Source organism: Ranitomeya variabilis, chromosome 1 (genome assembly GCF_051348905.1).
Source record: "Ranitomeya variabilis isolate aRanVar5 chromosome 1, aRanVar5.hap1, whole genome shotgun sequence".
Lineage (NCBI taxonomy): Eukaryota > Metazoa > Chordata > Amphibia > Anura > Dendrobatidae > Ranitomeya > Ranitomeya variabilis.
Window position 1 is genome coordinate 1,112,386,375 of NC_135232.1, and position 27,994 is coordinate 1,112,414,368.

The window sequence follows — 27,994 nt, forward strand, 5'->3', positions numbered from 1 at the left end:
GGTGTTGTGGAGGAAGAGACAGTAGGGTCTCTGTCAGGGGTGGGATCCTGACAGAGGCTTGGCATTGAAAAGTACGTAACGGGTCCGCGCCAGCTCCGGGAAGCGAGGGACCCAAGAAAGGACTAGAAGCGAGATAGATTGTGCTGAGTGAGAAACGAGATCAAGCAATAGGAGAATTCCAGTAGGGGTCGTGCTGTAAGACCGGAGCAACACCCTACTGAGGCGCGCTACCGGTGGCCGGAACGCCGAGGGAGTATTATAACATTCAGCTTCAAGCAATACTCTAAACAGCGGCAGGACAGTCAGTTTAAGGCGGGCTGTCTAACACATATCACCTATGAAGTCTTGGGAGGCAATTGCGGGAGAGGGGCGTCTCTAGGGTCCCGGAAGAACTCCAGGCCTATCCGACAAACGGGTGCCGTTCTAACTGTAACATCAGGAAGGGACGGAAGATTAGAAGAACATCATTTAATCGAGTTGTGAGGGAACTTAAGAAACAGACACAACGGTTGTGGGGTACTTTCCGTAAGCACAGCAGGGGAGGACTACAACACATAGCGCTAAGAAGGAAGGCACCGATTTCCACCTGTGAAGTGAACTCTGGAGTAGCCATTGGACCGGCCGGACTTGCGCAGCCTGGTGAACCGTATTCTGGACTGAGGACTCAGAAATCTCCAGTAAAGAGGTAAAGAGACTGCAACCTGGTGTCCTCGTTATTTACCGCGACCTGCACCCCACAACTGCACCGTTACAACACCACTTATTGCACCGGACGTCCCCCACTGACAGACAGGGCCACGGACCGGGTCTAGCCACCGTGACAACTCCAGAGCCGAGACCCAGAGGCCCGGCTCCGGGTACCCCTCGGCCCTGCGGCGGTGTGGGGGCGCTCCAAGAGCACTACAGATTAGCTCTGATATCAACGTTGCCAGGCATTGAACTGAAGGTCCAGGGAGCTTATATAGCAACACCCCTGACCTAACGACCCAGGTGAGCATAAAAGGAATGACTGACAAACCCAGAGTCAAATCACTAGTAGCCACTAGAGGGAGCCAAAAAGTAAATTCACAACAGTACCCCCCCCTTAGTGAGGGGTCACCGAACCCTCACCAAGACCACCAGGGCGATCAGGATGAGCGGCGTGAAAGGCACGAACTAAATCGGCCGCATGCACATCAGAGGCGACCACCCAGGAATTATCCTCCTGACCATAGCCCTTCCACTTGACCAGGTACTGAAGCCTCCGCCTGGAGAGACGAGAATCTAAGATCTTCTCCACCACGTACTCCAACTCGCCCTCAACCAACACCGGAGCAGGAGGCTCAGCAGAAGGAACCACAGGCACAACGTACCGCCGCAACAAGGACCTATGAAATACGTTGTGAATGGCAAACGACACCGGAAGATCCAGGCGAAAGGATACAGGATTAAGGATCTCCAATATCTTGTAAGGACCAATGAATCGAGGCTTAAATTTGGGAGAGGAGACCTTCATAGGAACAAATCGAGAAGACAGCCATACCAAATCCCCAACACGAAGTCGGGGACCCACACCGCGGCGGCGGTTGGCAAAACGCTGAGCCTTCTCCTGTGACAACTTCAAGTTGTCCACCACATGATTCCAGATCCGCTGCAACCTATCCACCACAGAATCCACCCCAGGACAGTCAGAAGGCTCCACATGTCCCGAGGAAAAACGAGGGTGGAAACCAGAGTTGCAGAAAAATGGCAAAACCAAGGTGGCAGAACTAGCCCGATTATTAAGGGCAAATTCAGCCAACGGCAAGAAGGTCACCCAATCATCCTGATCAGAAGAGACAAAACACCTCAAATACGCCTCCAGAGTCTGATTAGTTCGTTCCGTTTGTCCGTTAGTCTGTGGATGAAAAGCGAACGAAAACGACAAATCTATGCCCATCTTACCACAAAAGGATCGCCAGAACCTGGAAACAAACTGGGATCCTCTGTCCGACACAATATTCTCAGGAATGCCGTGCAAACGAACCACGTTCTGGAAGAACACAGGAACCAGATCAGAAGAGGAAGGCAGTTTGGGCAAAGGAACCAGATGGACCATCTTGGAGAAACGATCACATATCACCCAGATGACAGACATGCCCTGAGACACCGGAAGATCCGAAATGAAATCCATAGAGATGTGTGTCCAAGGTCTCTTCGGGACAGGCAAGGGCAAGAGCAACCCGCTGGCACGAGAACAGCAAGGCTTAGCTCGAGCACAAGTACCACAGAACTGCACAAATGACCGCACATCTCTTGACAAGGAAGGCCACCAAAAGGACCTGGCCACCAGATCTCTGGTGCCAAAAATTCCCGGGTGCCCTGCCAACACTGAGGAATGAACCTCGGAAATGACTCTGCTGGTCCATTTAGCAGGCACAAACAATCTGTCAGGTGGACAAGAGTCAGGCCTACCAGCCTGAAATCTCTGCAACACACGTCGCAGATCTGGAGAAATAGCTGACAGGATAACTCCTTCCTTAAGAATACCCACAGGTTCAGCGACTCCAGGAGCATCAGGCACAAAGCTCCTAGACAGAGCATCGGCCTTCACATTCTTAGAACCTGGTAAATACGAAACCACAAAGTCAAAACGGGAGAAAAACAATGACCAGCGGGCCTGTCTAGGATTCAGGCGTTTAGCAGACTCGAGGTACGTCAGATTTTTGTGATCAGTCAAGACCACCACACGATGCTTAGCACCCTCGAGCCAATGACGCCACTCCTCAAATGCCCACTTCATGGCCAACAACTCCCGATTGCCCACATCATAATTTCGCTCTGCCGGCGAAAACTTCCTAGAGAAAAAGGCACAAGGTCTCATAGTAGAGCAACCAGGGCCTCTCTGCGACAAAACGGCCCCTGCCCCAATCTCCGAAGCATCCACTTCAACCTGAAAGGGAAGTGAGACATCAGGCTGGCACAAAACAGGCGCTGAAGTAAACCGGCGCTTCAACTCCTGGAAAGCCTCCACGGCAGCAGGAGCCCAGTTAGCCACATCAGAGCCTTTCTTGGTCATATCCGTCAACGGTTTAACAACGCTAGAAAAATTAGCGATAAAACGACGGTAGAAGTTAGCAAAACCCAAGAACTTCTGAAGACTCTTAACTGACGTGGGTTGAGTCCAATCATGAATCGCTCGAACCTTGACTGGGTCCATCTCCACAGCAGAAGGGGAAAAAATGAACCCTAAAAAGGGAACCTTCTGTACACCAAAGAGACACTTTGAGCCTTTAACAAACAAAGAATTTTCACGCAAAATCTTGAAAACCATCCTGACCTGTTCCACATGCGAGTCCCAATCATCAGAAAAAACCAGAATATCATCCAGATAAACGATCAAAAATTTATCCAGATACTTCCGGAAAATGTCATGCATAAAGGACTGAAAAACGGAAGGTGCATTAGAGAGCCCAAATGGCATCACCAAGTACTCAAAATGACCTTCGGGCGTATTGAATGCGGTTTTCCATTCATCTCCTTGCTTAATGCGCACAAGGTTGTACGCACCACGAAGGTCTATCTTGGTGAACCACTTGGCACCTTTAATCCGGGCAAACAAGTCTGACAACAACGGCAAAGGATACTGAAATTTGACAGTGATCTTATTCAAAAGCCGATAGTCAATACAAGGCCTCAAAGATCCGTCCTTTTTAGCCACAAAAAAGAATCCCGCACCAAGAGGGGAAGAAGAAGGACGGATATGCCCCTTCTCCAGAGACTCCTTGATATATGAACGCATCGCGGTATGTTCAGGTACCGACAGATTAAACAGTCTTCCCTTAGGAAACTTACTGCCTGGAATCAAATCTATTGCACAGTCACATTCCCTATGAGGAGGCAATGCACTTGACCTAGACTCGCTGAAGACATCCTGATAATCAGACAAATACGCCGGAACTTCCGAAGGCGTAGAAGTAGCAATAGACACGGGCAGGGAATCTCCATGAATTCCATGACAGCCCCAACTTGACACTGACATTGCCTTCCAGTCCAAGACTGGATTATGGGTCTGTAACCATGGCAACCCCAAAACAACCAAATCATGCATCTTATGCAGAACAAGAAAACGTATCACCTCCCGATGTTCAGGAGTCATGCACATGGTAACCTGTGTCCAAAACTGCGGCTTATTTTCTGCCAATGGCGTAGCGTCAATACCCCTAAGAGGGATAGGATTTTCTAATGGCTCAAGAACAAAACCGCAACGCTTGGCAAATGACAGATCCATAAGACTCAGGGCAGCACCTGAATCTACAAACGCCACGACAGGATACGATGACAGTGAGCAAATCAAAGTTACAGATAGAATGAACTTAGGTTGCAAATTACCAATGGCGACAGGACTAACAACCTTAGTAAGACGCTTAGAGCATGCTGAGATAACATGTGCAGAATCACCACAGTAGTAACACAAGCCATTCTGGCGTCTATGAATTTTCCGCTCATTTCTAGTCAGGATTCTATCACATTGCATTAAATCAGGTGCCTGTTCAGATAACACCATGAGGGAATTTGCGGTTTTGCGCTCCCGCAACCGCCGGTCAATTTGAATCGCCAGGGCCATGGAATCATTCAGACCTGTGGGAATGGGAAAACCCACCATCACATTCTTAATGGCTTCAGAAAGGCCATTTCTAAAATTTGCAGCCAATGCACACTCGTTCCACTGGGTCAGCACGGACCATTTCCGAAATTTTTGGCAATACACCTCAGCCTCGTCCTGGCCCTGAGACATAGCCAGCAAGGCCTTTTCTGCCTGAATCTCAAGATTGGGTTCCTCATAAAGCAAACCGAGCGCCAGAAAAAACGCATCAATATCAGCCAATGCCGGATCTCCTGGCGCCAGCGAGAAAGCCCAATCCTGAGGGTCGCCCCGTAAAAAAGAAATAACAATTTTCACTTGCTGAGCGGAGTCTCCAGAGGAACAGGGTCTCAGGGACAAAAACAATTTACAATTATTCCTGAAATTTCTAAACTTAAATCGGTCTCCGGAAAACAGTTCAGGAATCGGTATCTTAGGTTCTGACATAGGATTTCTGGTAACATAATCTTGTATGCCCTGCACACGAGCAGCAAGCTGGTCCACACTTGTAATCAAGGTCTGGACATTCATGTCTGCAGCAATCACAAGCCACTGAAAGGTAAAGGGGAAAAGAAAAAAAAAAAAAAAAAAAAATGAGAGAGAGAAAAAAAAACTCAGAACTTTCTTTCTTATAATCCCGCTTCTGCAATGCATTTAACATTTAATATTGGCCTGGCAAACTGTTATGACCCCAATGGCGAGGGTCTCAGAGATATCAGCAAGTCTGCAAAGTACAAAAATCCAGCTCATAGGGCAGTGGTAACTGGGTTGACCATATATCTACTCCTAACGCCAACCCTAGAAGTAGCCGGGGAACATGCCTACGTTGGTCGCTAGATGTCTCGCGCCAGCCGGAGAGCTAACTACCCCTAGAAGAGGAAAACAAAGACCTCTCTTGCCTCCAGAGAAAGGACCCCAAAAGTAGGATACAAGCCCCCCACAAATAATAACGGTGAGGTAAGAGGAAATGACAAACACAGAGATGAACTAGGTTTAGCACAGAGAGGCCCACTTACTAATAGCAGAATATAGTAAGATAACTTATATGGTCAACAAAAACCCTATCAAAAATCCATGCTGGAGATTCAAGAACCCCCGAACCGTCTAACGGCCCGGGGGGAGAACACCAGCCGCCCTAGAGCTTCCAGCAAGGTCAGGATACAGATAATATACAAGCTGGACAAAAAATGCAAACAATAACGAATTGCAAAAAGCAAAAAGCAGACTTAGCTTAATCAAGCAGGAACCAGGATCAGTAGACAAGAGCACTACAGATTAGCTCTGATATCAACGTTGCCAGGCATTGAACTGAAGGTCCAGGGAGCTTATATAGCAACACCCCTGACCTAACGACCCAGGTGAGCATAAAAGGAATGACTGACAAACCCAGAGTCAAATCACTAGTAGCCACTAGAGGGAGCCAAAAAGTAAATTCACAACACCAAGCCCTTTCCACTTCCTGCTGACTTCACCTCAAAAATACTTCACGAATCCGTACATTCCTCAACCAAGAATCTGCAAAAACCCTAGTCCATGCCCTCATCATCTCTCGCCTTGACTAATGCAACCTCCTGCTCTGTGGCCTCCCCTCTAACACTCTCGCACCCCTCCAACCTATTCTAAACTCTGCTGCCCGACTAATCCACCTGTCCCCCCGCTATTACCCGGCCTCTCCCCTCTGTGAATCCCTTCACTGGCTCCCCATTGCCCAGAGACTCCACTACAAAACCCTAACCATGACATACAAAGCCATCCACAACCTGTCTCCATACATCTGTGACCTCGTCTCCCGGTACTTACCTACACGCAACCTCTGATCCTCACAAGATCTCCTTCTCTACTCCCCTCTTATCTCCTCTTCCCACAATCGTATACAAGATTTCTCTCGCGTATCACCCCTACTCTGGAACCCTCTACCACAACACATCAGACTCTCGCCTACCATCGAAACCTTCAAAAAGAGCCTGAAGACCCACCTCTTCTGGCAAGCCTACAACCTGCAGTAACCACCGATCAACCAAACCGCTGCATGACCAGCTCTATCCTCACCTACTGTATTCTCACCCATCCCTTGTAGATTGTGAGCCTTCGTGGGCAGGGTCCTCTCTCCTCCTGTACCAGTTATGACTTGTAGTATTTAAGATTATTGTACTTGTTTTTATTATGTATACCCCTCCTCACATGTAAAGCGCCATGGAATAAATGGCGCTATAACAATAAATAATAATAATAATAATAATAATAATAATAGTACTGCCTACCTTTCTCTTAGTGTAAAAAAATGTAGCCACAGATAGTACTGTCTCCATGTCTCTTCTTGTAAATGAAATAGGCACATTTAGTACTATCTACCAGTCTCTTATTTAAAAAAAATGTAGGCACAGATAGTGCTTTCTCCCTCCCTATTCCTGGAACTAATGTAGATATTGATTATACTGCCTCCCTTTCTCTTCCTATAAATAATATAGGCATATATACAGCAGTATTACCTCCTTGTCTCTTCCATGTAGATGATATAGGTACATTTAATATTATCTACCAGTTCTCTTAGTGTAAAAAGTATCTCCTAGAAAGTATGGAAGTGTTTGGTCAATACGAGTGTTCTTGTGTGTGAGGGACTCGGGAGAAATAGCAGTTGGCCAAGGATCCACCAGCAATATATTGTCTATAAGATGCTTTACTCAAAAGTGATTTACAGCATGTTGTAAATCTGTGGGTGACTTTAGGAAAGCATTGGCGCCCCTGCTGAGTTCCCAGCAGTTGGTATTGGTATAGCTATAATCAACCTTTAGGCTAAATACAGATAAGGTTGATTTGATGCAGATTTTTGATGCAGAATTGCGCATGAAAAATTTGCAGAAAAACGCATAAAGCAGCAGACAAGTAAATAACATTTTATCAAATTTCATCTACAGGCTCTGAACATTTTCTGTGCAGAATTGGCCTTTTGTGCAGATTTTTCCAGGATTTGTTACAGATTTTCTGAACTGTTGCGGTTTTGGCTGCAGATTTCCTGTTGGTCGGCTGCCAAATTTACAAATGTGGATTTCAGACTTATTGAGCGGAACTCATCATGGAATTTGCAAATATTTTTTCATAAATAATGTGACTTTTGGCATTTTTTTTTGTTCCACCCAGAAAAATTTTCAAAAGTGGGCAACGGATAGGGAAGGATGAGGCTAAACGTGGCCTGACAGATTAGCTATAATTTATTATTGATTGTTCTTTCTTCGTACAGGTATCGTGTATCCCCGTTCCCCCGTATCAGCCTGTTCTCACGATGAGCTTTTGGTGAGTTTTTGATGTTGTAGATTTTCTGCTCCAATTAAGTAAAATAGGTTACTTACTTTGCATTCTTTTTTTCAACATCAAAAACTCATCATGGGAATGTAGCCTAAACCGGTCTTTAAGGGTATGTTTCCACGTTCAGGAAACGCTGGGTTTTTGACGCAGCGTTGAGCCGCAGCGTCAAAAACGCAGCGTCCAGATGTTACAGCATAATGGAGGGTATTTAATGAAATCCCGTCTCCACTATGCAGTAAAAAACGCATGCGGCATACCTGCGAAAACGCACATGCGGCGCGTCTTTTAAGAATGCAGCATGTCCTTACATTGCAGAAAAAATGCAAGGACAGCGCAGGTGACCTGCCAGTGACCTCAGGTGCAGATTTGGTCAGGATTTTACCTGCATAAAATCCTGACCAAATCCTGATGCAATCCTGAACGTGGACACATACCCTAAGGGTATGTGTCCACGTTCAGGATTGCATCAGGATTTGGTCAGGATCTTTCATCAGTATGTGTAAGCCAAAACCAGGAGTGGGTGATAAATACAGAAGTGGTGCATATGTTTCTATTATACTTTTCCTCTAATTGTTCCACTCCTGGTTTTGGCTTACAAATACTGATGTAGAATACTGACCAAATCCTGATGCAATCCTGAACGTGGACACATACCCTAAGGGTATGTGTCCATGGTCAGGATGACCGGCGGTATCACCGCAGCGGCGAAGCCGCTCGGCGCTAAGCCCCGCCCCCTTTCTGGGACGCGATGATCCCGGATGTGTACTGTACACATCCGGGATCATCGCACCCCACGCCATAGGGCCCTGTGATATTACCTGCGTTGCCGCAGCGTCGCCGCAGGTAGCACGGACATGCTGCGATCTGAAAAGACGCGCAGCATGTCCGGAGTCGCAGGGCCGCCGCGTGCGTGTTTCCACGCATAGTGGACACGGGATTTCAAAAAATCCCCTCCACTATGCTGGAACATCTGGACGCTGCGTGTTTGACGCTGCAGCGTCAAACACGCAGCGTTTACTGACCGTGGACACACGGCCTAAGGGTATGTGTCCACTTTCAGGATTGCATCAGTATTTGGTCAGGATTTTCCATCAGTATTTGTAAGCCAAAACCAGGAGTGGGTGATAAATGCTTTAGGCTATGTTCACACGCTGCGGTTTTTGCTGCGGATCCGCAGACGTTTTCCATGCAGGGTACAGTACAATGTTACCCTATGGAAAACCAAATCCGCTGTGCCCACTTTGCTTTTTTCCGCTTGAAAATCCGCGTGGATTTTCTGCGGAAAAAAAGAAGTAGCATGTCAATTCTTTCTGCGGATTCCGCAACGGTTTTCCACCTGCACCAATAGGAAAGTGCAGTTGGAAACCCGCAGTGGAATCCGCAGAAGAAACCGCACAAAAAACCGCAGGGAAAACCAACGCGATTTTGCACTGCGGTTTTTCCAAATCAGGACCTGAAAAATCCGCAGCAAAAAAAGGATAGTGTGAACAAGCCCGAAGTGGAGCATATGTTTCTATTATACTTTTCCTCTAATTGTTCCACTCCTGGTTTTGGCTTACAAAAACTGATGAAAAATCCTGAACGTGGACACATACCCTAAGGGTATGTGTGCACGTTCAGGATTGCATCAGGATTTGGTCAGGATTTTTCATCAGTATCTGTAAGCCAAAACCAGGAGTGGGTGATAAATGCAAAAGTGGAGCATATGTTTCTATTATACTTTTCCTCTAATTGTTCCACTCCTGGTTTTGGCTTACAAATACTGATGAAAAATCCTGACCAAATCCTGATGCAATCCTGAACGTGGACACATACCCTAAGGCTACCTTCCCAAGATGAGTTTTCGGTGAGGTTTTTTTACCCAGCGTAAAAAAAAAATGCAACTAATCTATTTTGGTTACTGGGTGCAGAAATGGTGCAAAAAAATCAAAAATTCACCAAAAGATCATATGGTCAATTAATGCTCATTTATAGGCTGTAACCTGCCCTTTTTCAGGCTGAAAATCTCCATGTCAAACAACTCTTGTTTTTTTATTATCTTTTTTTTTTACACTTTTTTGGTGTATTTTTGATGCAGGTTTTGTGTTTGTGGACTTTTTTTTCTGCTTAAGTTGATTCAGAAGTCAAATTTTATACATTTTTCAAGCACACATACTTTCAAGAATTGACATGTTGCCTCTTTTTTCATGCAGAGAAAACAGCAACAGGCTCAGTTCCCACAATGCGCATTGGGTGAGTTTTTAATGATGCAGATCTTCTGCACCATTTTTGCACCCATTAAGTAAAATACGTTACTTGCATTTTTTTTTCTAAAATACACAGCGTCAAAAACTCAGAAAAAGGTCCTCGTGAAAGCGCAGCCTTAAGGCCAGCGTCACACTCAGCGTATGAAAATACGGTCCGTATGTTACGGCCGTAATACGCAGAAATGTTCCCAAAATAGTGATCCGTATGTCATCCGTAGGCAGGGTGTGTCAGCGTATTTTGCGCATGGCATCCTCCGTATGTAATCCGTATGGCATCCGTACTGCGATATTTTCTCGCAGGCTTGCAAAACCGACATCTAATGGATTTATGTGCTCAAATGTTCGTTAAAACATATATACAGTATGTGTATATATATATATATATATATGTCATTGAGACACATATATATATATTCTGTATTTATATTTAATTCAGCGCGAGATATGTGGCGTGGGCTCCCGCGCAATTTTCTCCACCAGAGTGGTAAAGCCAGTGACTGGGGGCAGATATTAATAGCCTAGAGAGGGTCTATGGTTATTGGCCCCCCCTGGCTACAAACATCTGCCCCCAGCCACCCCAGAAAAGGCACATCTGGAAGATGCACCTATTCTGGCACTTGGCCACTCTCTTCCCACTCCCGTGTAGCGGTGGGATATGGGGTAATGAAGGGTTAATGTCACCTTGCTATTGTAAGGTGACATTAAGCCAGATTAATAATGGAGAGGCGTCAATTATGACACCTATCCATTATTAATCCAATAGTACGAAATGGTTAATAAAACACACACACATTATTTACAAGTATTTTAATGAAATAAAGACACAGGTTGTTGTAATATTTTATTATACTGGTAATCCACCTGATCACCCTCGTTCTGTAACAAAGGAAAAATAAAAAAACAACAATATCTCATACCTTCCGACGCTCAGGTCAAGTCCCACGAAGTAAATCCATCTGAAGGGGTTAAATCATTTTACAGCCAGGAGCTGTGCTAAAAGCAGTGCTTGTGCCTGTAAAACCCCCAGTAATGAATGGATTGCAGGGGAATTACCTGTAGTTACCTTGAGTTGCGGTGAGGCGCCCTCTGCTGGATGTCCTCATGAACTGGAGCCTGGTAAAAGTTCCCACGCTCGAGTTCATATGAGGACATCCAGCAGAGGGCGCATCACCGCGACTCAAGGTAACTACAGGTCATTCCCCTGGCTGTAAAATCATTTAACCCCTTCAGATGGATTTACTTTGTGGGACTTGACCTGAGCGTCGGAAGGTATGAGATATTGTTGTTTTTTTATTTTTCCTTTGTTACAGAACGAGGGTGATCAGGTGGATTACCAGTATAATAAAATATTAAAACAACCTGTGTCTTTATTTCATTAAAATACTTGTAAATAATGTGTGTGTTTTATTAACCATTTCGTGCTATTGGATTAATAATGGATAGGTGACATAATTGACGCCTCTCCATTATTAATCTGGCTTAATGTCACCTTACAATAGCAAGGTGACATTAACCCTTCATTACCCCATATCCCACCGCTACACGGGAATGGGAAGAGAGTGGCCAAGTGCCAGAATAGGCGCATCTTCCAGATGTGCCTTTTCTGGGGTGGCTGGGGGCAGATGTTTGTAGCCGGGGGGGGGGCCAATAACCATGGACCCTCTCCTGGCTATTAATATCTGCCCTCAGTCACTGGGTTTACCACTCTGGCGGAGAAAATTGCGCGGGAGCCCACGCAAATTTTTCCGCCATTTAACCCTTTATTTTACAAGCTACAGTGCTCAAATTTTGCACATACACACTACTAACATTAGTAGTGTGGAATATGCAAAAAAAAAAGGGATATGAGATGGTTTACTGTATGTAAACCATGTCTCATATCCTGTCGGGTTTGGGAAGGAGAAATGAAAAGCCGGCAATTGAATTACCGGCTTTTCTATAGAACACTGCTGCGTATTTCTCGCAAGTCACACTGCTGGTCCGTGTGTAATCCATATTTCTCTCGCCCCCATAGACTTTCATTGGCGATTTTTTTTGTTTTTTGCGCAATACGGTGACAAACGCAGCATGCTGCGATTTTGTACGGCTGTAGAAGACCGTATAATATGGATCCATAAAATACAGCTGATAGGAGCTGGGCCATAGAGAATCATTGGGCCGTGTGTTATGGGTATTTTACGGGTGTATTTTCTGCGCTCATACGTCCGTAAAACTCGCCAGTGTGACGCCGGCCTAAATGTTATTTTATTAATAATAAGAATATTATCCAAAGAGTATTTGAAGTAGATTTTGATATGGATTTTGGAACAGAATCTGCTGCAAAACTTGCATCAGAAAACCAAATTTTCAACCTTAAAGGGGTTGTCCAGGTTTGTCAGCCAGGATTCTCTGGTGACGGCGCTGGTCATGTGATGTGTTATGCATATTCCTGGCTACATTCGGACTAGATGTGCGCACTCTTGCTCACACCGAGTTTTCTTATGTGGATTTTGTAGACGATTCTGCTCCAAAATACATATGAAATTCCACTGAATGCTTTTGTTGAGTTTTTGGAGTGAAAACAAAGCAGAAACTAAATGTTTTGGAGGATTTTTGAAAGTTTCTGCTTCAAAAATGCAGAAAAAAGGACTCACCCAAATATACTCCACATTCTAATGGTTTCCACATCTTGTAGTGATGTGAACAAGCGTGAGGAAACAATCCTGGACATGCTACCTATGGGTCAAAAATTTTAGGATTTACAATTTTGGAGGCAAATTTTGAAATGATGAGCAACAGAAATGGCTTCTCTTTGTAGGAGGCAATGCTGGTCAGCACAGGTTGTACAATCCCAGGGCCAGCTGTAAAATACTCCTATATTCAACACAGACCAATTCGCAGACATGGAGGATGGTAATGGAGTGGGGGATGGGCTCCGTGGGTGGAGAATAGTAAAGGCTAAATCTTTTTATTGCCTGATAATAGCCCCCACTAGATATAAAGCCATCATGTTGTTGTTTGGTTTACAGGCCAGAATGTGGCTAAAAGGTGGTAAAAACATCAGACTAATTAAGTGACTGTCTATAAAACCTGAAGAGCAAAGAGTCATCAGACAGTCCTGACATCAAGTTTTATGGTATTATATATGGTGGTGGTTTTTGGTCTCTGCTCTTCGTGGTTGAACTTGGAGGTCTGTAGAGTCTGAAGAATTTTCTTGGCCTAATCAATGGCAAATTCTGATTCGATTTTAGCTACACGGTGGTAATTATGCTCTATGTGAAAATTCAAGGGTAAGTCTGGACCCAGATATAATGAACTACGGAAAGATTTCAAGGTAGAAGTATTTTTATTTTTTATCAAAAAATAGGACCAAAGGCATCATGCTGGGACACAGTTTTTCAAGGAGTTTTTGGATCAAAAACTCTCTAAATCCTTCTCCAAACCTCTAATCTGCTCAAAAAATTTCTGATCCTCAAAGTCAGCAAAAAGATTCAGTGTGTAAAAAGTCTTAGGCCTCCTTCACATGTACGTGTCTAAGACTATTAGACCCTTTGTGCAAAGCCTGTGACCGGGTCATGCAGCGCTGCTTGAGACCCGCAACTCTGAAGTGCGTTGACATCAGTGACATTTCCGCTCATCAGTCATGGGGTCACGCTGCCTTCTGTGTGACCTGGCGACTGTGAAGAGCGGTAACATTATTGATGTCACTACTTTTCTGAGTCGCCGGGTCTATGGAGCATCAGTATGAGGCTCCATAAGCTTCCTATGGAGGATTCAGTTGGACTACATCGGAACTTTCTTTTTAAAATAAAGTGGTGAACCAGGGAAAGTGTTAAATAAAGGTTTTTTTACTTGCGTTATTCTGTTTTTCATGGGTTAATAATAGAGGTGTCTGATAGATTACCCCCCATTACCCAGAGACTCCAGTACAAAAGCCTAACCATGACATACAAAGCCATCCACAACCTGTCTCCTCCATACATCTGTGACATGGTCTCCTGGTACTTACCTACACGCAACCTCCGATCCTCACAAGATCTCCTTCTCTACTCCCCTCTTATCTCCTCTTCCCACAATCACATACAAGATTTCTCTCGCGAATCACCCCTACTCTGGAACCCTCTACCCCAACACATCAGACTCTCGCCTACCATCGAAACCTTCAAAAAGAACCTGAAGACCTACCTCTTCCGACAAGCCTACAACCTGCAGTAACCACTGATCGACCCAACCGCTGCACGACCAGCTCTATCCTCACCTACTGTATCCTCACCCATCACTTGTAGATTGTGAGCCCTCGCGGGCAGGGTCCTCTCTCCTACTGTACCAGTTGTGACTTGTATTGTTCAAGATTATTGTACCTGTTTTTATTATGTACACCTTTCCTCACATGTAAAGCGCCATGGAATATATGGCGCTATAATAATAAATAATAATAATAATAATAGATGCCTCTCCATTACTAAAACCAGGGCTTGATATCAGCTGTGTTTTTGGACAAATCACAGCTGACATCAAACCCAATTACCATTACCTCAATTGCTGATGCACCAGGGCATCGGGAAGAGCGAAGGCAAATAGCCAGAATTAGCGCATCTCATGTGATGTTCCACCTCTGAGGCGACAGTGGGCTGGTATTTTTAGGCTGGGAAGGGCCCAGTTACTATGGACCTTCCCAGCCTGATAATATAAGCCTGCAGCTGTCTGCTTTACCTTTGCTGGTTACAGAAATAGGGGGAACCCACATCATGTTTTTAATTTATTTATTTCTTAGGTTAATACATGTATAGTAAACTACACACGCACATCACTAATTATATATGTAGAATAAATATCAATTGCACGCTCCTTTTGAATGCAAACAAAATTTCTATTATTAAAGGTCAAAAATAAGAGCAACCTGGCATTTCGGCCAATTCGGCCTTTTTCATGACAGTTGCACTCAGCAGGTATTCTCTTCTAGACAGGGATTTTTCTTCCTTGCAGGTGCGATTTGTTAAATCTCGAAGGTATAGGTCATGAGATATCCTTGGGTAGATTGATGAATGTGGAAAGTCTGTATTTTATATGTCCCAGACCGGGTGCTTGCTTAAATTTAAGCAAGCACCTGGTTTGGGACATATGAAATACAGGCTTTAAAAAGGCATTAAAAAGGCTCTGAAATGCCCTGTTAGAATGAAGCGGTAGACACACATGTGCCACACTCCCCCCAGTCTTCTTCTACAGGACTGGCAGAGACTGAGGTAGCCCAGTGCTGTGCTCAGCTCCCCCATAGACACAGTATTTTATCACCCATCCTGTGGATGCTTTAGTCATTCTTTGTGAAAGTACCGAGTTAAGCCCTACCATGCACATTAGACTGATGTTGGGCAAAGCTACCAATATCGACGGGTTTGGCCAACCTTCTAATGTGTGTAGGTGCTCAGTAAAACCTAATGTCGGAGGAGATGTTGATCAGACATGTCTTATTATTTTTTTTTATTATGCTAGAGATTTGCCAGTGGCAGAGATGTCTGGCAACGGCTTTATCATAGAGAAGCGATCGGCCGACCAAGTGCTCCTGTGATGGGAGAGATGGCTGATTTGGCTGTCATGCGAACGATTGGCCACCTACAGCCATCTAATATGTATGGCCGACTTTAGTCTGGACTCAAGAACCAATTCCTTCAGTCAGACCCCTTCTGTGATTGGGAATGCATCAGCTATATTGTGGATAGGGGATAAGTAAGGACGAGCAAGTCTGACGAAATTGGAATAAGGCAGATTTGCTCAGACTAGGGCAGGAAGTTTGATAATGTGCATTTTTATGGTTTGTGGTCTCTTCAGACCCCAGAGCACAATAAACATAAGTTAAAAAAATTATACGCATCCGACACTCAACTTTCCTTCCATGCAGACTTGCTCCGATCCAGTCTTCTCTTTCTTTCTGGTCACCCATGTGGTCTTTTCAAAGACAGCTTTGTGACCAAGCCTCCAGAGATGTGATGGGACCAAGTTTGTGCCAGTGCCAAAGATGCCATATAAGAGACCCTATGAGTGATCCCACAGGAGATTATGACCAGACTGAAGTGAAGCTGTGAAGGTAAAGGCCAGGCGAGTATCATTTTTTTAATCCAGCCCTGTGGATTACCAAAATATCTGTTATAGGCGAATCCACATTTTTGGTAATTTTTGAAGCACATTTCAATCTGTTTTGCTCATCTCTGGTGTTAAGTTTTGATTTTGAGATCACGTCTATATCTGTAGATATGTGAGGTTTACAATATTTGTAGGACTTGTTAGTCCTATATTTAGCTCGCTCTTTCATCCATGAAGGTAAAAGATCTTTCCTTTTCGCTTGCATATTTTGTCCATTGGATGTCCGAAAAGTGTTGATGGATGGTCGTTGAGGTGCTTTGCTTTCTCAATAAGCCTGGAGTACATACAAGAAAGCACAGGTGCAAAGCTTAAGACAACATTATTGTTTAATCAATGTAGTATTTATCCATAGTGAGGACCATTTGTGAGAAAAGCTTGAGCTGGGATATTTGTTAACCTCCATTGCAATTGCTGGTGTGAAATCACAGCATGTTTGGTCAATACCGGGCTATCACTCACCCATGTTTAGTCATTAGGTCGGCCGGTTGCATCTTTAATCCTTGGATGCATAAATATTTGTGCCCAGCTGTCTCGCTTTCTTATGTCCTACAGATATGTCTGCTCCTCTCTCACTATCTGTCCTTGTGTTTCATGTTTACACACTCTTTAGGTCTGGAAGATTCCTTGTCACTCAGATAACAGACAATGCCAGACGTTCTTGGTGTGGTTCATGCTTTGCTGACCAGGTTATCTTGCCTGGATTGACTTGTCCCAGATCTAACAGTATAAACATATTGAGGTTACATTATCTCCAGATCTTCGCTCCTCCAACTACAAAGTCGTCATCGAACATAGTTATATTATTGCGCTAACAATCTAAAAATAACTAAACTATAATGAATTTTAACTATTAAAATAAATACATGAAAATCTAACAATAATAGAAAATAGAAAAATAGAAAATTACCCTATGAATGGAAGGATGGAACTCTCAGAGTGGCCATAGACTTTAGACTAGGTTGCGTGACCAAAAATCGCTATGTAGCAGTTACATGGCAACACAATACAAGTGAATGAGGTCACATTGTGACTCCAAGGGAGCCGCGACTAACTAGTTGCAAAAATTTGGACACTGTTAGATTTTGTGTGACTTGCTTGTCATCATCGTGGTACATTTGGGGGTTGCACTGAAACCCATTTGCTTGTATTACACTGCGATGTAACAGTGTCTCATAGCGATCATTGGCTGCGCAATCTGTGTTGCCACCAAAGTTGCTACGTAGCCCCAGCGTTAGGGTTCATTCGGACACTGGTTTTCTGCGTAGGAGTACTATCTGTGTTTTGAAGGATAGCACTCACACCGATAATAGTGAATGGTGCAGTTATCAGGTCAGTGATTTTTCACTGGCCCGCACAAAATTTCGGAGACATGTCTGCTATTGATTTGAGTGTTTGATCAAAATCGGCAATGTGAGTTGGAGAAACTTTTTAATTTTTTTTCATATAGTAGAAAAACTGATGAAAATTTGTCTGAATGAGGCTTCAGTATGAAATTAATCAAAATGAAAGCCACCCGATGGCGGACTTTCCTGGCTGCCAAACGATGACTGACTTTGGTTGCCAAGAAAAGATGTCGCTGTTTTTGAAATCTGAAAGAACATTCCAAAAACATTTCCAGAAAAAGATTATTTCATAAATCAAAATGTTAATCTGACACTTGTTTGCTAAACACTTGGTCACCAATCCGTCTACTTTGATTTAATCTGTGTGACCATCAATGGGAAGAACATGGCTGCTACACCATCCCCTCTCAGAGTGTAGCCCTGAAAAAGCCATAGTTTCACCCTACTTTGAGATCTAGGTACTTTCTTATTGGGGTATACTTTGAAAAGGAAATTATACTTTTTAGGGCAGTATCCCTTTGCTAGGCAGAATTAATAATTTTTCAATACTAGAAGATGACCATCTGACCCGCATTGGTAACCACTTGGACTACCAAGCCTCTCTAATGGAGATGCAGCACAGAGGCATAGGTCCGATTCGCTTTACTTATATTATCAAATTATACAATTTTGGGGAATTTATTTCTATGACAAGAGGTGCCCATTAAAGAGGTGTTATTTATGGGAACTCCAGAAACTCGCCCACTGCAAGTCCCAATAAGAATTAATGGCGTGCATGGTCAACCATCGCTCCGATAGGCCCCAGTTCTTGAGATTAGTGGAGGTCTTAGTGGTTGGACCATTAGCAATTGGGAAGTTATCCTCTATTGCATGGATAAGGGATAACTTCCAAACTTGAGGATACCCCTTTAACCTACATTTGGCTGCCGGCTACTCCTGTAACCCTTACACATACATGCTCGGTTAGGTCGTGTGTACGTGTTCTGAATGGAGACAAGCGACCAGAACTCTCCACTGCTCTATGGACATCCTTAGTGGTCTACCTTTGTCCTTCAACAACTTTTTGACAATCTTTGAGATTTTTTTTATAGCATTGGTGGAGAGGTGTCGGCTCTCCTAAAAAAAGCTGTCATTAAAATAGATGATCTCCTTTAATGTTATTGTGCCAAACGTGCGGTCACCATGGTCCATGCTGCCCCCAAATGTCACAAACTGTTCTCAAAAACACAATGGGTAGAAGACAACGATCATTATCACCAAAAGGAGCTCTTGATGATTATTTTCTTCCTTCTTCTCTACTTTTTTCTTGTCCTATTTGTCCTTCGTAGCACAAAGTAGGGATTTTTTTTTGGATGATTTTCCCCCTAACCTTTTTATTTTTTACCAAAACATTTACAGACAAACTTGTGGGGACACCAAGCCCCACTCGCCTCTCTTTACTGCAAAAAGTTTATCCTTAACTAAGAATTTTGGCAGAGCTCATAGCCCTTAACCCAAGACCCCTCCAACATACTCTGATGGTGGCAGCGGTTAGTCACACGTCATGATGGCTGCAACGACTGCAGAGGTGGTGGGTGGCAACTAAGAACTAAGAATCAACCAATTACGGTATCTATTACCTGTCAGGAAAAAAGAAGGATTGGGCATGCTGACTTAAATGCATGCAATTGATGCTAAAAATCATTTTTGCAATTGGGTTTAATTTAAAAAAATTGCACTGTTTGGCTCCAAAGACACTGGGTTAGCACCCGAGCATGGTGGATAACATCACTACTGTCTGTACAACACGCATAGGTATGAGTAGGGTAAGGGAGGACACAGAAGACGAGTCTGTCATGGAGTGGCAGGTAGGGTTGGGGTTCTTGAGTTGGGCTGGTCGTCCGTACACCCTCGTTAAGCTGGCCCTGTATCTATCCACCATTATTACGCTACCATCCTGCAGACTATATGCTCCTATTCACAATCTCGCAGCGGCGCTTGTAAATATCTTTTATTACCGATGCCTTCCATGTTCGGATGGGTGGGGGGATAAGAATGGAGAATTGGGCTTTTAAATACCTTCTTTTATGGGACTTTCCAATACACAGCACAGGGGGACGGAGCCCTGGACATTAAACGTGTCATCTTAGACTCAGCAGCTTGTAGGAATTCCTGCTCGTTTTGTGGGTATTTATGTCTCCGCTGTAATGATGGATCACGGAGAGGAGAGAAAAAAGCAGAGACGTAACTCTCGCTGTGATAGAGGACAGAGGCCTATTATATAGGGCCGCGGCTCCATCTTCTAGTGTTTCTCTATGCTTTATGCTTTTCAACGAGGCCACATAAGGTTCCAGGTCAGCCATCTTGTCATAGGCCAAGGAGGCGTCCGCTAATCTCAATTTCCAAGTTCTAAAGGGATTTCGCCTGATCTTACAGCCCTACCTACTTTGCTTAAATAGTTACTAAACTTTTTTTTTTAATAATTTTGTCCAGTATGGAGAGTTCTAAAACTTTGCAAACCACTTAATTAGGGGATTTGTCTTAATTCCTGCAAAGACAATATCTTGTGTTGATACATAAGAGAGTACTCATGTGATGGCAGTGAAGGGTCAGCACCTGCCTCCTCTCCTGAGTAAGGCCTGTCACACACGTCCAGATAATTCCGGTACCGGAAACAATCGGTACCGGAATTATCCGTGTCCGTGTGCCCCTACGTTTCTGGTGTACATCAGTGTGGCACACGTGCGGCACACGTGTGCCGCCCGTGTGCCCACTGGGTACCACACGCACAGTGCTGGGTACCACACGTACCAGCATCTGGTGCTGAATCCGCAATTCATATCTTCCCTGCAGCAGCATTTGCTGCATAGAAGATATCAATAAAAGTGTTTAAAAGAAAGATCTATCTGTCCCCCGTCACACCCCCCCCACCCCCTGTGCGCCCCCCCACCCCCTGTGCGCCCCCCCGCTGTTCTGAAAATACTCACCCGCCTCCCTCGTTGGCTGTCGCTGCTTCCTGTCCTGGCCGCACCTTCTACTGTATGCGTTCACGTAGGGCCGCTCATTTACAGTCAGGAATAGGCGGCTCCACCCCTATGGGAGGTGGAGCCACATATTCATGACTCTAATCGGCGGCCCCACGTGACCGCATACAGTAGAAGGTGCGGCCAGGACAGGACACTGCGAGGAAGGCGGGTGAGTATTTTCAGAACAGCGGGGGGGGGGGCGCACAGGGGGTGGGGGGACGGGGGACAGATAGATCTTTCTTTTAAACACTATTATTCATATCTTCTATGCAGCAAACGCTGCTGCAGGGAAGATATGAATGGTGGCTTCAGCACCATGTGGGGGGGACAGCGCTTACTGTAGCGCTGTCTCCTGCATGGCACAGGGACTGCACACGGAGAAAGTCCGTGTGCGGTACGTGTTTTACACGGACCCATTGACTTTAATGGGTCCGTGTAATACGTGCGCTCCCACGAACACTGACATGTCTCCGTGTTTGGCACTGTCACCTCACGTACCGGAGCCACTGACGTGTGAAACCGGCCTAAGGCCTGCAGATCGGACAGTTTCCTCACGTACCGGAGACACTGACACACGTAGACCCATTAAAATCAATGCATCTGTGCAGATGTCATTGATTTTTTGCGGACCGTGTCTCCGTGTGCCAAACACGGAGACATGTCAGTGTTCGTGGGAGCGCACGTATTACACGGATCCATTAAAGTCAATGGGTCTGTGTAAAACACGTACCGCACACGGAAGTTCTCCGTGTGCAGTCCCTGTGCCATGCAGGAGACAGTGCTACAGTAAGCGCTGTCCCCCCCACATGGTGCTGAAGCCGCCATTCATATCTTCCCTGCAGCAGCGTTTGCTGCATAGAAGATATGAATAATAGTGTTTAAAAGAAAGATCTATCTGTCCCCCGTCCCCCCACCCCCTGTGCGCCCGCCCGCTGTTATTACTGTATAATACTCACCCGCCTCCCTCGCAGTGTCCTGTCCTGGCCGCACCTTCTACTGTATGCGGTCACGTGGGGCCGCCGATTAGAGTCATGAATATGTGGCTCCACCTCCCATAGGGGTGGAGCCGCCTATTCATGACTGTAAATGAGCGGCCCCACGTGACCGCATACAGTAGAAGGTGCCGCCAGGACAGGAAGCAGCGACAGCCAACGAGGGAGCCGGGTGAGTATTTTCAGAACAGCGGGGGGGGCGCACAGGGGGTGGGGGGGCGCACAGGGGGTGGGAGGGCGGGGGACTGATAGATCTTTCTTTTAAACACTATTATTCATATCTTCTATGCAGCAAACGCTGCTGCAGGGAAGATATGAATCGCGGATTCAGCATCAGATGCTGGTACGTGTGGTACCCAGCACGGTGCGTGTGGTACCCAGTGGGCACACGGGCGGCACACGTGTGCTGCACGTGTGCCACACTGATGTACACCAGAAACGTAGGGGCACACGGACACGGATAATTCCTGTACCGATTGTTTCTGGTACCGGAATTATCTGGACGTGTGGGACAGGCCTAAGGTTGTGTTCACACGTCATATATTTGGCAGTTTTTTATGCAAATTAAAAGCCTTTTTTATGGTAAAACTATAAGATTTCAGAAATCTCATGAACACGATAGCTTTTTTTTTTTTTCCTTTTCACGACTGAATTGGAAAACTACCACGTTTTTGAAAACTGCAGCATGACAATTTTTTTAGGTTTTATTTTTTTGCAGTGTTTTTTTTACCATAAAAAAATAAGAATGTGCCTCTTTTGATTCCAAGGCACAGCGCCATACACTTTGTAGTGGCTGTATCTGGTATTGCAGTTCTCTGCAGATCTGCCCCTTTCAAATAATAATAATAATATAATAATAATAATCTTTATTTTTATATAGCGCTAACATATTCCGCAGCGCTTTACAGATATTATAAAATTGAATGGAGAGTCAATACCTGGCTCAGCTGTCAGAACAAGACGTAATATGGTCTGATACCTATGATCTAGCCTTATTAGTGATGGAGATCTATCTCTATAACCTTGACTACAAGGAAGGCAGTTAATCATTATTACGACCGCAATCGATCATTAATACTGGACTCCTAGGCCTAGAATGAGCAGGACTTAAAAACTTTTCTTAAAACTTGTCCTTGCCCATTCATCCTCACAGAACAAATTAAACTGCTCTGTTGGTGAGTTTGATATGTCTGATATGTCAAAGAAATATCCATATTATCATGGTCTGGAACTTGTCATCCACATTTTTGGAGCAGACAGTTTATCAACTTTCTGTCAGCACTATAGATGTTGGAACTTTCATTCCTCTCACTTCCCAGCATGCATGATCAATGGCGTAACTAGAGTCCAATGGGCCCCCATGCAAAATTTGGATCGGGCCTCCCACCTACATGTTGTTCAGATGTATTAGCCTTTGTAGCGTTTTAAAGCCTAGAAGGACATACGTGTCCCCCTCCCCATAGTGTAGTAATATCTCCCATCCTGTGCTAGTGTCATCCATTCTGGGCCTCTTCCTGGTTTAATGTCCTCCATCCTAAACCCCTTCCAGTAATAATGTCCCCCATACTGTTTCGGTTTTTTTAGTAATTTCATCCCCTGCCCTGGGCCCCTTTCATTAATAATGTCCCCCATCCTTGGCCCCTTCAAGTATTAAAGTCCCCCATCTTGATATAATGTCCCCATCGTGGCCCATTCCAGTAATATATGTCGTCACCTTGGGCCCCTTACTGCTATAATGTCCACCTCCTGGGACCATCCTGTAATAATGTTCCCCGTTCTTCCGCTGTTCTCTAACACAGTTAAAAAAAGATGTCACAATGGTTTCCAACGGATAAAGATTAATTTTTTAGACTAATTAGTCTATTAAACATTCGATAATCGGCAAATTGTGGGTGTTTAATGCCCTCAATGGTCTAGTGTAAATTTGCCCTTTTAGGGAGGAGTCATTTTCAGGATCATGTCACACTTCTCTTCTAAAATCATGGTGAGTAACCAAACGATCCCTGTCACCTTGGCCCCATGACGGGGGTCTTGTGGTAACATAAACTGGTACCTGTTGCTCTTCAACGTAAGCCCACAAAGGGGCGATATCTTCTAGGAAGATTTTACATGTATGTCCCAGGCCGGTATATTAGGCTTTTATTTTTTGTGCTCGGTGGCTCGTAAATCTCAGCGAATGTTCTGGACTTCTCTGTTACGTGACAATTCAGCACTTTCTATTGTGTTCTTTGTTTTTCAGATACTTTGCCAACTGGCATGAGGCTCCTTCCCAAAATAACAGACTGAAGATACAATATTACATACAAGTTGGTATTACATCCCACAAACGTCTCCATTTGTACCCTGGAACTGAAATAATTACCAATTTCTTTGATTCTTTGTTTCACCACATGCCAAGCTCTTTACCAAAACCAACAAGATAAAAATAAAAGCGTCTTGGGTCTATGTGCCTTATTCTTTTGATATCGCAAATATCCAAACATTTATAACCATTTCTCAGCCGGTACGCAATTTTTGGGTTTCGCGATATGTTTTAATCCCTCAAGGAAGTGCATTGGAGGCGTGTCAGTGCACTCATAGTCCACGCCCCTCAATGCACTTCCTGGTTAATTTGCATGTAACGTCAAAGCCTGATTTCTCTTTGTTGGTGTCACGATCCACTTTTGGATTTGTGACAACTCTGGTTCCACTATGTTTTAAATGTAGCTTTTTTTCTTTCAGGCCAGCGGGGGGGGGGGGGTTAGTGTCAGTTTCCCTTGCTGGCAATCTGTTGCATTTGCAGAGTTGCTCAGTCAGCTGATGTGGGTGGTGACCACTCCCACCATTCTTTAAATAATCACCTGATGCATCAGCTGACATTCAATGATAAAGCAATCTGTGTTGACCAAGCCAGGAGTAAGGAGCTCGCTGGCTGCAGTGGTGAATTGGCTGGTTTCTTGGAGTTCTCGGTCTGGGTGCCTTTCTTCTGCTGTGTGGTGCTTTGCAACAGAGAAGGCTATTAAGCTAAGTTTGGTATTTTTTTTTGGTGTTTGTCACTGTCCCCTGTGTTGTTCCATATGCAGTCGTAAGGCTAGCACTCTTGCACTAGCCCGGGCAGTGCTAAGTGACAGTGAGGGATGAGGTTCCTGATGGTGGTGGGGGGAAGGACCCACTTAGGGCATTAGGGGAGTGCAGGGACAGGCTCAGGTTGGAGTAGGAGGTGCCCATCCCTCATACCCTATTGGTAGGGCCTTCCTCTCCCCATTTCCATCCTGTGTTGAGTGTTTGTTGTGCCATCCGCTGACCGACCACCTGATGGGATCGTGACAGTTGGCACATCGGATTCCTACAAAATAGGCATCATCTTTATTGTTGTACTAGTCATGTGACCCGTTTCGTTATTAAATCCGCCTAACATATTTCCTTTAACTACTGTATTGCTATACATCATCAGAGATGTTGCTATTAACCACTTCACTACCCTGGGCATCCAATGTTACAACCCATAGTCCTCTGCACCACCAAGGGAAGAGCTTCGCCTCCACAGATAAACTAGAATTTTATATATCTGGACACTACATGCATTGTTTATCTGAGCAATTTATAAAACTATCTGGACACTGTATGGCTCTGTATATATGACGATCAGCACCACCAGGCTAGAGGGAATAGTGTCCATGTCCCTTATGGATCCACTTACTAGCTAACTGATCAGAAAGGGAGCAAGTTGGCCTCGTTATTTTGTTTCTTTTTCAGGGGTTGAGAAGGGTACAGGCTCTTTTTTTTGAGGGTCTCTTTATCCTCTTCCCGATATATGACTTACAGTTACGTAATATGACTTTGATGCAGGCTCACAAGCTTAGCCTGCATCTTTCCTGGCAGATGATGGCTGTACAGCTTCCATAGATGGCTGAAGAATGAATTCATGGGAGAATGAGATTTTTGCTAAACATGGTAATGTTGTGGTATTGCTGTATGGCACAAGCAATCAGATAATCGAATGTTCAAGTCCCCTAAGGGGACTAACAAATATAGTAAAAATTGAAAAAAAACATTTTTTTAATAGTATGAAAAAAATGAAGACTAAAAGTTCAAATCAACCCCATTTTCCCTTACTAAAAATAATAAATAAATAAATAAAAAAACACACATATTTGTTATTGCTGTATTCATTAAAGTCCAATCTATCAAAATACAAAATAAATTAATCGAAATGCCAGAATTAGTTTTTTTTGGCCTCCACAAATAAAGTAAAAATAAACAGGTCTCAGAAAATGGCGACTTTCTACAAATATTTTTTATTTTTATTCTTTTATATTTTCTACAAATTTACAAAAAAAATTTCACCACTTAACCCCTTAGTGACAGAGCCAATTTGGTACTTAATGACCGAGCCAATTTTTACAATTCTGACCACTGTCACTTTATGAGGTTATAAGTCTGGAAAGCTTTAATGGATCCCGCTGATTCTGAGACTGTTTTTTCGTGACATATTGTACTTCATGTTAGTGGTAACACTTCTTCGATATTACTTGCGATTAGTTATGAAAAAAATGGAAATATGGCGAAAATGTTTAAAATTTTGCAATTTTCAAACTTTGAATTTTTATGCCCTTAAATCACAGAGATATGTCACACAAAATAGTTAATAAATAACATTTTCCACATGTCTACTTTACATCAGCACAATTTTGGAAGCAACATTTTTTTTGTTAGGAAGTTATAAGGGTTAAAAGTTGACCAGCGATTTCTCATTTTTACAACAAAATTTACTATACCATTTTTTTTAGGGACCATCTCACATTTAAAGTCACTTTGAGGGGTGTACATGACAGAAAATACACAGACTTTACATCATTCTAAAAACTGCACCCCTCAAGGTGCTCAAAACCACATTCAAGAAGTTTATTAACCCTTTACGTGCTTCACAGCAACTGAAACATTGTGGAAGGAAAAAATGAACATTTAACTTTTTTTTGCAATCATTTTAATTCAGAACCAATTTTTTTATTTTCACAAGTGTAAAAGAGAAAATAAACCAAAAAATGTGTTGTGCAATTTCTCCTGAATACGCCGATACCCCATATGTGGGGGTAAACCACTTTTTGGGCGCACGGCAGGGCTTGGAAGAGAAGGAGCGCCGTTTGACTTTTTCAATGCAGAATTGGCTGGAATTGAGATCGGACGCCATGTCGTGTTTGGAGAGCCCCTGATGTGCCTAAACAGTGAAAAACCCCCACAAATGACACTATTTTGGAAACTAGACCCCTTAAGGAACTTATCTAGATGTGTGGTGAGCACTTTGAACCCGCAAGTGCCTCACAGAAGTTTATAAGGTAGAGCCGTGAAAATAAAAAAAATCGCATTTTTTACACACAAATGATCTTTTTGCTCACAAATTCTTATTTTCACAAGGGTAACAGGAGAAATTAGACCCCAAAAGTTGTTGTGCAATTTGTCCTAAGTACGTCGATACCCCATATGTGGGGGTAAACCGCTGTTTGGGCGCATGGCAGAGCTTGGAAGAGAAGGAGTGTCGTTTTACTTTTTCAATGTAGAATTGTCTGGAATTGAGATCGGACGCCATGTCGCATTTGGAGAGCCCCTGATGTGCCTAAACAGTAAAAAAAAAACACAAATGACACCATTTTGGAAACTAGACCCTTTAAGGAATTTGTCTAGCTGTGTGGTGAGCGCTTTAAACCCCCAGGTGCTTCACAGAAGTTTATAACGTAGAGCCGTGAAAATAAAAAATCCTTTTTATTTTTCCTCAAAAATGATTTTTTAGCTCGCAATTTTTTATTTTCTCAAGGGTAACAGGAGAAATTGGACCCCAAAATTTGTTGTCCAGTTTCTCCTGAGTATGCTGATACCCCAGATGTGGGGCTAAACCACTGTTTGGGCACACATCGGGGCTCGGAAGGGAAGTAGTGATGTTTTAAAATGCAGACTTTGATGGAATGGTCTGCGGGCGTCATGTTGCATTTGCAGAGCTCCTGATGTACCTAAACATTAGAAACCCCCCACAAGTGACCCCATTTTGGAAACTAGACCCCCCAAAGAGCTTATCTAGATGTGTGGTGAGCACTATGAACCCCCAACTGCTTCACAGAAGTTTATAATGTAGAGCAATGAAAATAATAAATCATATTTGTTCCACAAAAATGATCTTTTCACCTCCAGATTTTTACTTTCACAAGGGTAACAGTAGAAATTGGACCCCAAAATTTATTGTGCAATTTATGCTGAGTACGCTGATACCCCATATGTGGGGGGAACCACTGTTTGGGCGCATGGCTGAGCTTGGAAGGGAAGGCACGCCGTTTTGGAATGCAGACTTTGATAGAATGGTCTGCGGGCGTTATGTTGCGTTTGCAGAGCCCCTGATGTACCTAAACAGTAGAAA

At 44.1% G+C, this 27,994-nt stretch overlaps 1 long non-coding RNA gene across 1 annotated transcript in view; it reads left to right on the plus strand.

Annotated features, from left to right (window-relative positions):
• The window catches only part of LOC143791796 (uncharacterized), a 39,920-nt gene extending 15,868 nt beyond the window's left edge, over positions 1 to 24,052 (plus strand). Inside the window, exon 2 of the long non-coding RNA XR_013219913.1 lies at positions 23,849 to 24,052. This is a non-coding gene — a long non-coding RNA (uncharacterized LOC143791796). The remainder of the gene's footprint in view (positions 1 to 23,848) is intronic.
• Positions 24,053 to 27,994: the final 3,942 nt, after the last annotated feature.